This window comes from Mus musculus, chromosome 5 (assembly GCF_000001635.26).
Source record: "Mus musculus strain C57BL/6J chromosome 5, GRCm38.p6 C57BL/6J".
Classification (NCBI taxonomy): Eukaryota; Metazoa; Chordata; class Mammalia; order Rodentia; family Muridae; genus Mus; species Mus musculus.
This window is the reverse complement of record NC_000071.6, coordinates 116879650-116894805: the sequence shown is the minus strand read 5'-3', so window position 1 is coordinate 116894805 and position 15156 is coordinate 116879650. Positions and strand designations below refer to the sequence as shown.

The window sequence follows — 15156 nt, the reverse complement described above, 5'->3', positions numbered from 1 at the left end:
GTCAGAGGTTGGCTTTTCACAGTTCACAATGCTCTATAGCGCCATCTAGGGGAGGAGCAAAAGGCAATCTTCTAGTCAACTCAGTTGTGTGCAAGAGATGATTGCATGCTCCGGAGACCCAAACAAACGCACTGAAAATCACCATAGAGGGCAGAGGGCAGAGGGCAGAGGGCAGAGGGCAGAGGGCAGAGGGCAGAGGGCAGAGGGCAGGAGGAACCTTTGCTTTTGCTTTAGGAAGGGCATCGGGGAGGGAGAAGGAGTTCCTGTTCTCTGAGAGAAGACCTGAATGCTCCTGGCTCATTCTGTTTGTTTCCTGTCTGGACCCCGAGGACCCGCCATGATGTCAGGCCCACAGGAGATTCTCAACTGTCAGTTCTGGAACAGCTGTTTGCACAAGCTCTTGACCATGGGACATTCTAGGGCTTGAATGGAATTTCATCGAGTGTCGCTGAGCCAACGGGGGTTCAGCGAGGAAGGGCAGAAACCAAAGTAGGCATTTGAATAGAGAGGATTTGATGAAGGGATCTAGGAAGATGTAGGTTATGGGTGGATAGAGGAAACAGCATGACTGAGCATGCGCTGTTGGAGGCCTAGTGACAGAAGGATGCCGGTAATGACCAACCAACCCCCATTGCCTTGGGGACATATGGAAAGAACAGCAGAGAGAAGCTATGGAGAGGGGGCTGTGGCATTAGGGCTCAGATCTAAGAAGGCATCACATCCATCTGAGATGCCCTTGGAGATGGGTGATAAGGAGTGTAAACGGCAGTTGGAGGCTTGAACCTCTTCTTGGGAGAGGTGGAGAAAGCTGGCTGTAAGACACTGTTGGGAGGTGCCTCACAGGAAGCTCTTCTCCCTAGCCTGCCCCTTTCCATTTGCGTTCTGTCCTTTGAGGTCGGGGGTGTTGCTCTCTTCCAGCTATTGACAGAACCAATGAAGAAACTCAGCAGAGAAATGCAATGTGCAGACCTGGCATCGCCAGCTTGATGCAGGTTATCGAGCAAGACACACCGAGTCGACCACCCAGACAGCACCCAAGGCAGGGGGAGCCCAAGGGTAAGACTGGGCTCTCTCAGAGGCAGCGGTCTATCCAGAGCCTATAGACTGGGAATATGGATAATTACACACAGTTCATTAATTACCTCGGAAAGCAGATGTCACAGGGTAACACGAATGTGTCTGAGAGGCTCTTCCGGAGGGAAGAGAAGCGACCTGAAAAGTTAAGAGGCTCCGCAGGAGTAGGGGTAGGACTGAGGAAACGGAAAGTACAAAGGTCAGGGGGCAAGAGGGGGCGGAGCTTTGGGAGCTGGGAAGGCAGGTAAGGCAGAGCATGTGAGGGGAGAGATGCACAGGGGAGATTCTCACTGCTCAGGGTTCCCACCTGCCTGCTCCTGACACCTCTCTTCCAGCTTGAGGACAGGCACTGAGGTCTTTCCAGCTGAACTCTACCTTGGTGTGCGCTCTGCTGTAGCTCAAGCTGCTCCTGAAAGGGCGGGGGTGGGGGGGCTTCTGCCCTCTGCTGCTGCGTGGTCCTCATGTTGATAAATAGCATCACATGTCCCCCTCGCTCCCGAATTACCTTCTCTCTGCTCAACTCAAGAGCAGTCACTCCACAGATGATTGATTTAACCTCGCTTGTGGTAAAAATTGCAAATCCAACCACCCGGGAGACGCCATTTCTCATCTCTCAAATTGAAAGATACACTAAAGAAATGAGAACGCGGGTGGAGGTGTGAACGCGAAGCAGCAGCAGCCGTGTGGGATGGCAGGTCCGTGTTAAGTTCTCCGGGAAGGAACTTACCCAGGTAAATAAAAAGCTAGGTGTGAAACCACAACAGTACATCTCTCTCCAGCAGTTTATGCTCGGGGACACTGCACACAGGCTTCTGTGTATGAAAGTTCTATGTTGGTGGACACAGCTGAGACCATATTGAAGAAAGATATTCGGAGGAAAATCCACTGTATTGACTGCATAGATATTTTTTCTTATTATTCCCTAATGGAACAGCAATAATTTCCATTATATTTATATTATAATGTAACTTAAAAATAGTTTTCTAAGACTTGAGTCTCATGGACCCAAGGTTGGCTTCAATCTCCCTATGTCCTCGAGGGTAACCTTAATCTTCTGATCCTCCTGTCTCCACCTCCAGAATGCTGGAACTGCAGGTATGTGCCACCATGTCTGGCTTATGGGATCTTGGGAATCAGACCTAGAGCTTTGTCTATGCCAGGCAACTGCACTATGAACTGGGTTTTATCCTCACACCCTACCTCCTCTTAAGATCTCCTTCCCAGTTCCCAGAGTGGACACTGAGCCCTTTCCTACCAAACTCCATCTTGACCTCCTTTGGCATGTGGCGTCTGTCTTCTGTGGTAGGTGTAGATTGTGAGCTAAAATGGCTGAGAGTCTGTGGGAGGATGCCGGGCAGACTGCAGGTAAATGTGACACCATTCCGTGTAAGGACCCAAGTGTCAGTTTTGACATCTGTAATTCACCCTGGACTCTCTGCAGCTACTTTGTGATAGTGATGCCTGTATCAACAATGCACTCGAGATCCCAACAGTGGGGATGCCTGAGGCTTCATGTGCCCTACCACTGAGGCAGCAGAGCATCTTTGATAGGAGCCTGGGTAATTGGACTATCTATCCTATGCATACTGCTCGAACCTTCAAGGTAAGGCTGGGTAGCTTCCTCGGAAGCTCAGGCACACTTGAGTCCAAGTTCTGCTTTCTGAACTTAGAAGCTCTTCTCTCTCTGGAAAAGTGATTGTATTCCTAGAGCCCTGGTTTCCTTGGTAATTGTGAGATTTGCAGAGAAACGAGAAAGGGAGACGCCCCAGTCTCAGAAAGGGAAAAAAATGACATGTCTGCTCTCATAGGTGGATGCTAAGTGAACGTCTGTGTGTAATGTCACATGTAGTACATACATTTATTTAATGTTATCAGTGAAAACTAAATTTAAAAACAGGGAAATTTTAATATCTTTTGGAAACGGCCCCATAGCCAGGCTAAGAAACGGTGCTTTGCCAGGTATCTGGGCATCACTCAGCCAAATCAGGTCGATGTATAACTTAACTGTCCTACTGTGAGCCCTTAGTCAGAACTTACTAAGCTTTTAGACATGTGTGGTAGGAATGATTCTAGATCACAGGAAAGCCATTGTGCGAGTAGATGAAGCTCAGCTTCTTTATGGTTTGGGTTTGAAACACCCTCCCCCAAAGAGTTACACATTGAAGGCTGGGACCCCCAGAACAGTAATGTTTAGTTAGACCCGGGAGGTAGCCGTACCATAAGGGGTCTGACTTCACCATTGAGTGAATCTCTTGACAGATTCATAGCTCAGTGGAATCTTGGGAGAAAACTTTAGGAGACAGGCCTAGTTGGAGGAAGAAGGTCACTTAGGGTGGATCCCACCCTTCCCCACACTCCCCTGCCTTCCCCCACCCTCTCCCATCCTCCCTTCTCTTCTTTCTGGACAGCAAGAATTGAGCAGCCCCACTCTACCACACACTTCTCACCTTGACACTTTGTCCCATTGCAGCCCAGAAACAGCGAGTGACACCTCTGACACCACACACCAATCACAAGTTGATTTTCTTGAGTTCTATTTTATGTTGTCACAGGGGTGGAAAGCTGAGTCACACATCTTGTAAAATGCTTAGAGAAAGTCCTAATAGAAGACACACGAGGAAAGAAGTGCTCTGTGAGGTACCAGGGGGTGGAGCATAGGCATAGAGGGGGTGGGGCAGAGGCATAGAGGGGTGAAGCAAAGGCATAGAGTGAATGGAGCAGAGGCAGAGACTCCTGGGAATTGTATATCCAGACAGGCAGAGGTAGAGATACAGTAGACACATATGAGTGAGGGCGTGCACACACATATGTACATATATATGAATACATACACATGTATACACAACATACATATATACATAGATGTACACACAGACAGACAGACAAACACATATACACAGATACTGTTTCCAATGGCCCTGGGGTATCATGGCCCTTGACCCCTAAATAGGACCTGGGTATTATGGGACAGGAATGAGGGAAGGAGGCTGGAGTCAGCAAAGCCAACCCTGGAGCTTCAGGCAGAAGACACCAGATAGGTGTGAGTCTTACCACAGAGAGCATGTCCTAGGAGGGAGGGCAGAGCCACGGTCTGGGTTACAGCTCACTGGATGGAAGCACGGGCCTGCCAGACCCTTCCATTGATGACTTTTGGTATTTAATCCCCTAGTGGAGTTCACAGCTCCCCCCAAAATGAGGAAACCTAAACCTGACATTTTACATTGTTTAATGTAAAAATCAATAAGAAAAATAAGAATGGCCAAAGTGATTGAGCTTGGGAATGTCATGGTTAAATTCTCTGGTTCAGGTAAACTGTGAGATGAGAGCACTGTTCAGTGGGAACACATGCTTACTCATACGCATGCACACATAAACGAATGTACACCTACACACAAGGGCACCTCATGTATGGACATGTGCATGAACATAATACAGCCGTATGCACACTGTGATGGTTTGTATATGCTCAGCACAGGAAGTGACACTATTAGAAGGTGTGGTCTTGTTGCAGTAGGCATGGCCCTGTTGGAGGAGGCATGGCCCTGTTGGAGGAGGCATGGCCCTGTTGGAGTGGGCGTGTCCTTGTTGTAATAGGTGTGTCACTGTGGGTGTGGACTTCAAGACCTTATCCTAGCTACCCAGAAGCCAATATTCTGCTAGCAGCCTTCAGATGAAGATGTAGAATTCTCAGCTCCTCCTGCACCATGCCTGCCTGCCTGGACACTGCCCTGCTCCCGCCTTGATGATATTGGACTGAACCTCTGACCCTGTAAGCCAGCCTCAATTAAATGTTGTCCTTATAAGAGTTGCCTTGGTCTTGGTGTCTGTTCACAGTAGTAAAACCCTAACTAAGACACAGCCACACATGCATACACACAGACTTGCATGCACACCATGTACACAGACATGCACATACATGCGCACACATATACACCTGTGCATATGTACTCATGAAGGTATGCACTTACACATATAGATACACAGGCAAACAGGAACAAATGAGCACACTTGTGCACACACAGGCATACAGCATGCACATATATGAATGTACACAGAGAGAGAGAGGGGGAGGGTGTAATGTGTTCTCACTTCCAAAAAGATGCCAGGAGATTGATAGCTCCTCCTTTTGTGAAGAGGTTGGCACAAGGCACTCGCTCTATAAACGGGACATAAGCAGGTGCTACATGATCAGGATCATAAAATTTCAATCTGCCCACGGCACCGGTCAGAGCCATAAGCTGACAGCAGGAACGGGAGCTGAGTCCAGGCCCAGCTTAGACGTCTCCCTCCTTTCTGGGGACTGCATTCCCTTTATTGGGCCCTGCCTCTCCTTGCCAAGTCTTGAAAGCAGAACACAGCAAGAGACAGTGGCCTCTGAGTGCGCCACACTGTAAATCCTTCCAGTGGGAAGAGAGATTTATGGTGTCCTAAGTTCGGGCGGCAGGCTCGGTTTGTGTTAATAGCCTTATTAGCTACATGGCGGTAAAACCCAGGTCCCCATACCGCTGAACAGCTACCGCAGTGCTCAAGAGCATTCAATCAGCACACTGAAGCTCCTTGAGATGGTCTTAAAGCCCCTGAAACCTGATTAGGGAGGCTCCCCTGATGGGTTAGAGATGGACAGATGGACTAAAGCCAGTGAGTTTCAAAGGGGGAAATCAGCAAACCTCAGCATAGCCTTCTCTGCCTGTCACTGTGGTCCCAAGTGGGTGCAACCTTGATCTTGACTGTGTAGAAGCCAAGAAGTGTTGCTGATGGCCCCCGAGGCAGTGAGCTCATAACCCCATTAGATCTCAGAAGCCCCTATGGCAGCTAGACGCAGGAGCCCCCTAGGAGTCAGTACAGCCTCAGAGCATGGTGTGACGGGAGAACAACCCTATCGTGTTGGTTGGAGAGTAAGAAGACAGGCACTCACACACAACGGAACGGAGCCAGAGAGCCAACCATTAAACGTCTAAAATTCAGCTATGGAGAAAAGATGCAAGAACCTGTCACTTGGTGTAATAGTATGTATATGCTTGGCCCAGAGAGTGGCACTATTAACTGTGGCCTTGTTGGAGTGGGTGTGTCAATGCGGCTTTAAGACCCTCCTCCTAGCTGTCTGGAAGCCAATATTCTGCTAGCAGCCCTCAGATGATGTAGAACTCTCAGCTCCTCTTGCACCATGCCTGCCTGGATGCCGCCATGCTCCTGCCTTCATGATAATGGACTGAACCTCTGAACCTGTAAGCCAGCCCCAATTAAATGTTGTCCTTAGAAGAGTTGCCTTGGTCATGGTGTCTGTTCACAACTGTAAAGCCCTAACTAAGACATGGGGTGTTCCCATCACCAAGCCACCCAGAAACAGTGTAGAACAAGGCACCATTAGACATAGAACAAGGTACCATTAGACATGGCCATGCAGGGAAACCCAACAACATTCAGATGGATTCACCCAGCCCTTACCTTTAAGGGGGACAAACGGGATCACATTCACATAGAGAGAAATATTGCCAACGGTTGGGTTCTTTGAACAAATTATGTTACCTGTGAGCTAATAAAGTAAGTGGTTTAATTACTAGTTAATGATGAATCCCACTCTATATACTTGGAGTCAGGGAGTGGCCACAAGAAAGAGAGCAGGGAGTGGGATTCCATTGCTTTCCATGGTCCCTCCTTAGAGCATCTCTCTGTTCAGCCCTATGACAGGTATCTTCTATCCATCATCCCACTTAGCCAGTCCCTGTACCCTTGGGAGGGCTGGACTTGAATTTTGACTCAAACAATGTGATTACACGCGAGTTACACAAAGCAAAGCTGGAATGAGTCTGGGGCATTAAAATACCACAAATATGCTATGGGGTGTGGGCCAGCCACGGCAGCTGTTCTCCAGGCTGTGGGGTCTGGTGAGGTGCTGGGTTGGAGCTGGCTATCCACATGTACAAAGTGTGCGATAGTGCCAGGTGTCCCTGTGTCACTGTGAGCAGCTCACAGACCAGGTAAAGCATGGGCAGAGCAGGAAGCCACCCGCTCAGAGCTGCATGGACCTTGTCAAACGGATGGAAGCGTCCTGTCCTCTGCTTCTATTTATTATTCCAGAGACCTGAAGGAAGACAGGAAAGCTCCAGATCTGGGAGATCTGATGGCCTCCATGGACTCTTACTTCATGAATGTGCACAAACCCACATACAGTTTAAGATTTAAAAAAAAAAAAAAAAAAAAAAAAACAGACAAAAAAATCTAAACACTGCAGTGTATATTTGGAGACCAGAGGGTTTCTGGGGCTTGCTGGTCAGCCGAATCTGTGAGCTCCGAGACTGGGAGGATCAACGGACTCTACCTACTTCAATTAAACAAGGTGGAGAATGTATGCGCACACACACACACACACTCATCTCTGTTTTAAGGAGACTGGGTTGTAGGAACACATTGTCTAGGAGATGCTGGGTGGTGACTGTGGGGGAGGAGTAGGGGTATATTTACACAGAGAAGGTGACTAAGAGGCCGGTGTCACAATCAGCAGACTGAAACCATAACGTCCCCGGTGGGCTCCTGTGTTTGGAGCCAGGCGTGGTGGCTGGTGCACGCTGGGAAGCCGGAAGAGGTCCCCTGATCACCTGGAGCTGGAGTTGCAGGCAGTTTGTGATCTGAACCGTCTGGGTGCTGGGAACTCAACTTGGTTCCTCTGCAAGAGCAGGAAGTGCTCGGAACTGCTGACTCAATCCCCCACTCCCACCTTGCTAACACAGAGTCGCTAACAGTGCACGGGAAGGAACAGAGCAACGCCCTTGGCTCCAGTCTGCTCCATCCGCCATTTGCCATTCGCAGTGCCCACTCCCGCAGGTGCACCCACGCTTGTCTTCCCTCCTGTCCTCTCCCCTTGCATTTCTACAGAAACCACCACCCTCCCATCTCACGGTTGGCTGGCTCCAATAATCTGCTAATTAGTCTCCCTGTCTTCTGGGTCTCCCCTTTCCAATCCATCTTGCCTGCTGTCACCAGGCCAAGTATTCTAAAGCCCAGCTTACAACATGTCAGATTTCTATGGAAAACAACACTACCCTGCTGGGCTCTGTGATCCGTACAGAAGAACGGGAAAAGACTGTCAAGAGACATTTTAGGTCTTCCTTCCTGTGGTCTCTGCAATGTGTCCCCTCCTGATGTTCCATGTGTCTCCCGTGCCAGATACACAAGTATCACCAGCAATTGGGAGTCCTTCAGTGTCAGCCGCAGTGGCAGGCTGTGGCCGTAACTGTCCAGCTTAGCCGCGTTTGCCTTTTGACTTGGCGAGAGAGACACTGAAATAGGCTTTTACATTCCCTCCTCCTGGGTGGGCTTACTGCCCAGCCGTGGGGAGTGTGTTCAGCAGATGGCCTCCAACTGTCAGCGTCTGTGACAGCTGCAGAGACACGCCCTCCCCAAGGCCATGCCTTCCAGGGAATTTGCTAGGAACTGGCCTGAGTAAGACAGACAGAAGGAGGGGCTTCACGTTTTTGGCTCCGCCTGGTTGACCCACAACCTTGGACTTGAGTTTTATTTTTTCTTTGTTGGGGTAGGCAGAAACTGAACTGCAACTGAAGCTGAGGATGACCTTGAACTCTGGATCCTCCTGTCTCCACCTCTGAGGTGCTGATGTCACAGGCGTGCACCACGGAGGCAGATCCATGGGATACTGACAAGGGTAGAGCCCAGGGCTTTGTACGTTCCCTGCAAGCCCTCTCCCAACGTGCTTCCTGCTACATTTCCAACTCAGCATTGCTATTTCGATCTTATTCTGTGCTCAATCCTGCTTCCTCCTCCTCCTCCTTTTCCTCTTCCTCCTCCTCAATGTTTTATTGATAGTTCTACTCTACTTATAAAGTATGTAATTTATACTTATGTACTGTGGAATATGGCCACAACAGTTTTCAGTGTACTCCGTGCTGTGTGTGTGTTTACTCCTTTTCTATATTTTTTTTAAAAATTAATTTTTTTCTACTTATTCACTTTACATCCTGCTCACTGCTTCCCTCCCTTTCACCCCCTCCCACAATCCTTCCCCCATCTCTCTCCCTTTCTCCTCTGAGCAGGTGGGGCCCTCTCTGGGTACCCCCCCCCACACACACACACTTCAACTCTCTGCGAGGTTAGGCGCTTCCTCTCCCACTTATGCCAGACAAGGCAGCCCAGCTAGAAGCACAATATCCTACATGCAGGCAACAGCTTTTGGGATAGATAGCCCCTGTTCCAGTTGTTTGGGACCCACATGAAGACCAAGCTGCACATCTGCTACATTTCCTCTCTGTATATTTTAAAGACAGGGTCTAATGTAGCCAAGGCTAGCCTAGAACTTCCTGTGTACCAGGAGGATGACCTTGAACTTCAGAGTCTCCTGCTTCCACTTCCTGAGTGCTAGGATTACAGATAGACACCCTGAACTACTATCTATGTGGTTCTGGGATTGAACCCAGGGGTTCACACTTGCTAGGCAAGCCCTCTTCCAGCTGAGCTACATGCCCAGGCTGGCTGGCTGATTTTCCGTAGCATGCCGTCTCCAGGGTTCATCCATGTCATAGCAAGTATCCATAGCTTATCTGTTTTTACTTTTTATTGCTGAGTATTCTCCAGGATAAATGTACCACGTTTTATCCATATCTTCCTAAATGGATGGATGTCTTTGCTGTTTACATTTAATTGGCCTTCCAGGAACACTCTTTATACAAGTTTGTGTGTACCTAAGAAGCATTTGTAATGCAAACTCTGTCTCTGTGTACTCTTGAGAAAGCAGGCTGTACTAACCCATTAGGGACTTTTTTTTTTTTTTCAGATAAACTTGTAGAATAGAAATGGGGATTGCAGAGATGGCTCAGAAGTTAAGAGCACTTGATGCTCTCTTCCCAGGACCCAAGTTTGGTTTCCAGGACCTACATCAAGTGTCTCACAGCTGCCTGTTAATTCCAGCGCCAGATGATCTAGCGCCCCCTTCTGGCCTCCAAGGGCACCTGCACTCACATGCACATACACACAGACATACATACATCAGCGTGCAGATAATTAAAAGTAAAGTACGTCTATATATAAAATGATACATGCAGAATTATGGGGTTGTCGTTTGTGTAAATAAAACACTGGAAACCACAGGGTTGAAATGTTATCTTAGGCTGATCAGAGAGGGTCTGCGGCCTGATAAGTGACACAGTAATTCAGTGGTGGTCCTAGGACTCCAACTTAGCTCTGTGGATCTGCAGTATGTATCCTCTTTGCTTGTTTCTTTCTCTGCTAGATCGTAAGTGGCTTTGCACACTATCTGACAACAGCCAACCGCAGTCTAGGAACAGCCCATTCAGAGGCTTCATCTGGGCCATACAAGTTCTCAGCGTTTTAAAAAATCTGTGATTCCACCTGAAGATACAGAATACCAATTATTCATTTATTTTAAGATTACTTATTTATTTATTTGTGGACCTTATCTACATATCAATCTGCACACCAGAAGATGACATCAGACTGTTTTGAGCTGCCATGTGGGTGCTGAGAATTGAACTCAGGACCTTCTGAAGAGCACTGAGTACTCTTGGCCACTGAGCCATCTCTCCAGCCCCTTCTTCCTTTAAAGCAAAGGGCACAGGCCGAGGCTGCTAGCAGTGGCTTGCTGCCTCCACAACAAGGTGCTGAAGCTGAGTAGTGAAAACGTAGTCAGCTTGTGCTCTTGGCACCTCCTTCTCCTCTTGTATCCTGCCTGGCCTTCCTGGGCATCTATGGCATTTGAAACCTCAGCATTCATGCATCTGGGTCATGACCCCCTTGGTGTCTGCCACGATAGAAAAACCCAGGTTCTAGGTGTCCCCTGTGCTGATTTTCTTTTTGTGCAGAGAGGAGAAAGATGAAGAGGTGTTGAAGGAAACTTAGGTAGCATTTACAGTTGTCATGACAACCAGAAGACACTCCTTCAACAACAATTTATTTTCTCTCATTTCTGGGGCTATGTCTAAGCCCAAGGGCCTGCTGGGTTTGTTTCCTGGTGCGGGCTTCCCTCCAGCCTTGACAGTTTATTCATTCCTGCTGGATTCTCATATAGTAGGCTCAGAGCTCTGTCTCTGGCTATGAGGCAAATGTATATGTGTGTGTGTTTGTGGGTGGGTATGTGTACATGTGTGTGCATGTGTGTGCATGTCAGAGATCGACATCAGGTGTTTCTCTTTTGTCCACTGGGTATTTATGTGTACATGTATGCACATGTGTTTTTGTGGATGTGTGCGTGCACATATGTGCATGCTTTGGGAGTCACCCATGTGTGCACAGAGTCCAGAGGTGATGCAGGACGTATTTATCCCCTTCCCAGAGGGATTGCTTCCTACATCAACTTGCTAAGTAAGTCCATCTAACTGCAGGGGCTACCTATGACCCAGATTATGCCTTGCCTGTGGATTCCATAAAAACCTTGTACAGCGTAAGTTAGCACCAGTGGGCACCCTGCTGGGTAGTTTTATGTCCACTTGACACAAGCCCAGGTCATCTGGAGAGATGGAACCTTAACTGAGAAAATACGATGACTATATTGGCCCGTGGGCATGTTCTTGATTAATGATGGTGTAAAGGGGGTCAGCCCACCGTGGGTGGTGTCACCTCTAGGCAGGTGGTTCACAGGTATATAAGCAAGCAGGCTGAGCAAGCCAGTAAGCAGCACCCCTCCATGACCTCTGCATCCACTCCTGCCCTGGCTTCCTTTACGATAGACCGTTAAGTTGTGGGCTGAAACAGATTGTTTTCTGCCCAGGTTCCTATTGGTCATTATATTTATTGCAGCACTCTGAAAGCAAAGTAGGACAGCTCCCAACACTCACAGCCAAAGGAGAAGGAAAAGACAGCAAATAGCAGGTCTAGTTCAGGATGGTTGTGAGCATGGATCTGTGTGTCAGGTGATTTGACTTCTGAGTCAGGTCTCAGTATCTGTGGGTGGGAGACATCAGCTCTAGGACCCTCAGTTGCCTTCTGTGTAAAATGGGGGGACAAATGAGATCTAAGAGCTGAGTTACTATTTGACCCTAGTTTTATGACCCTGATCAGTGTAGAGCCTTGGCAGGGCTGGTGATATATAATAAATACTTAACAGATGATTAACTAAAATATTATTGATTTGTTTGTTTAGTGTCTGTGTGTGCTCACTGAACATTTGGGAGTCAGAGGACCACATTTTCAGTTGGTTTTCTCCTTCCATCATGTGGGTTCCTGGAATTGAACTCAGAACCCAGGCTTAGACCCACTAAATCATCTTGCTAGCCCCTGTGATCCATATATATATATATGTATATTTAATTTTGCAGCAGTCAGCTGGATCTGGTGAGTTCCAAGGTTCCTCACAGCTTTTACTTCCTCACTCTCGAGCATTGTCAAGCTAGTGTCAAGACAGGATTTTCAAGGGTCTCCCATGGTTCTGGAGTTATTCCTAACACGTTGTACAAAAGGTATTTCTGGTCCCCCACACCTCTCTCTCTCCTTCTTGGCTAGAGGGACTAGGAGGCACTTTCATCGGATTCTTAAAAGGGTCTGTGACCTCAGTTATGGATGCTTCTAGAATGTGAGGGTTTCCATGGTATTCCAGGGTGACCCTGAAGGGGGGGAAGTTTGATCCTCCCGAGTGTTAGGGCGACAGGAAGACAGATTTCAGCTCTGAGCTGTAACATAACTTTCAGGAAAGCCAGGCAATCTAAGGCTCACAATCAGCTCCATCAAAGCAATTTAGTGGGGATGTTCCTATCTCTCAGCCATGGGCAGTTCCACGGGGAGATAAAATTTGATGGGAGTAACAAAGACTCTTATGTCCTTGGCAAAGGTCAGTGCTGTTTGCGGAAAGCATCGGTGAGCGGAGCAACTGGGCTGTTCCAGAAGGAGGCTCTAGGCTTGACCACTTGTCAAGACACACAGGAGGCCTGGAGGATGGACATTCACTGCAAACTGGAGGCCTAAAAATTATAGACAAAAACTGTGATGGCCCAGAGTCCCCTTCCAAATGTTAAAACCAGGATACCGTCCTCCACAGACACCTTTGATGGCTGCCTCTTTTCCTTCTTTGACAGAGTCTCTCTCCAGCTGTAAGTAGGCTGGCCCACAGGCTCTATAGATCTACCTGAAACTGCCTCTGCACTGTGATTACACACATGTGCATCACATCTGTTCTTTGTTTTACCCCTTAGTGTATTTCCAGGGTGCAAAACTCAGGCCTCTCTGCGCATGTAGCAAGCACTTCACCAACTGAGCCTCCTTCCTAGCCACGAGCTGCTGCTTACTTAGATCTATTTGTCTTAAACTCAGAACATAGATGCCCAAGATTCAGGACAGTGCAGACAGGAGGCAAGGAAGGGTAACAGGAAGCCACAGGTGAAGGTGGACCCTTTCTGGCCTAGCAGCTTTAACATCTTTTTGGGGGGACAAGGTTTCAGTAGGTAGCTCTGACTGACCTGGAACTCAGAGGGAGTTCCTGTCTCTCTCAAGCACTGGGATTAAAGGCATACACCACCACACCTGGCCTTGAACATATTTCATAGGGATGAGTTTGTTACTGATTAAAATAGATAATCAAGGTACACACACACACACACACACACACACACACATATATACATATATATGCATATATAAATATACATACACACATATACACACATATATGCACATATATGCATCTATACAGTACACATACATATATACACATATACATATATGCATATATGTACACATATATGCATATATATGCACATAGATGCATATATGCATCTATATAATACACATACATATATACACATATACATATATGCATATATAAATATACATACACACATATATACATACACACACACATATATATACACATATATACATATATATGCATATATAAATACACACACAGGCACTAAGATGAAAGTTGGTGGGAGACATTTTGTAGTTGGAACCATGAACTGTTCAGAGCTTCAGAACAGAGTTACCCGAGCTGATCTCTTGCTTATGGTACGATAAGTGAAGACACTGGAAATATCGTCAACTTCAGGCAAAACCTCTGTGGTACTTAGCATAGCACAAGAGGTTTCTTACTGTTGGACCTAAATCCTATGAGGCCAGATATCCGGTCAGCCAGAGCCTTGAAGCATTAGCTCAGCCACATCTTATATCACCCTTTCTTAACAATTTAAACTGAACATTCAGGGCTGATATGGGTTGCTCTTATGTCGGTTCTCGTTCACATCTCAGAGCTGAGTGGCTGACCGGTCCTCAGCTCCATCTGAACCAAGAGGCTCAAAGCCATCAGGGTCCTGCTCTTAGATGGCTTTGCAGGTGCTCCTGGGTCGAACTGGGGATACTCCTCTGCTACTTACACTTCATAGGTCTACACTTTTCTTCTCTCTTTCTTAGAGACAATGCTAAGGTCAGAGAAGGCCAGCGACACCTTAGGAGTTGTCTATTCTATGAGTGGCTGGCACATAGAACTTGGGTCTTGTCTTAGTGTTCTATTGCTAAGAGACACCATGACCATGGCAACTCTCATAAAGAACATTTGTTGGTGCTGACTTACAGTTTCAGAGGTTTAGTCTGTTATCGTCATGGCAAGGATCATGGCAGCTTGCAGGCAGACATGGTGCTAGAGGAGCTGAGAGTTCTACATCTTGATATGAAGGCAGAAAGACACTGTGAGCCACACTAGGCATAGCCTGAGCATGGGAGACCTTAAAGTCCACCCCCACAGTAACACACTTCCTCCAACAAGGCCATACCCACTTCAACAAGGCCACACCCACTCCAACAAGTCCATGCCCACTCCAACAAGGCCACGCCCATTCCAACAAGGCCACACCTACTCCAACAAGGTCACACCTACTCTAACAAGACCACACCTCCTCTAACAAGCCCATACCCACTCCAACAAGGCCACGCTCACTCAAACAAGGCTACACCTCCTAACCTCCTTATGGCCAAGCATTCACACACACACACACACACACACACACACACACACACACACACACACAAGCCTATGGGAGCCAATCCTATTCAAACCACTACAAGTCTCCTGAGCTTGGTTTATCCTGAGCCAGAAGATGAAGCAGAGAGCAAGGAGGAAGGAGGGAGGTC

At 47.7% G+C, this 15156-nt stretch overlaps 1 long non-coding RNA gene across 1 annotated transcript; it reads right to left on the bottom strand.

The window, feature by feature from the left end:
* Nucleotides 1–10168: 10168 nt before the first annotated feature.
* On the bottom strand, nt 10169–14508 carry Gm42010. The gene is made up of 2 exons (XR_878710.1): nt 14403–14508; nt 10169–10434 (listed from the first exon to the last, which is right to left on the bottom strand). It is a non-coding gene; the product is annotated as a predicted gene, 42010 (long non-coding RNA).
* Nucleotides 14509–15156: the final 648 nt, after the last annotated feature.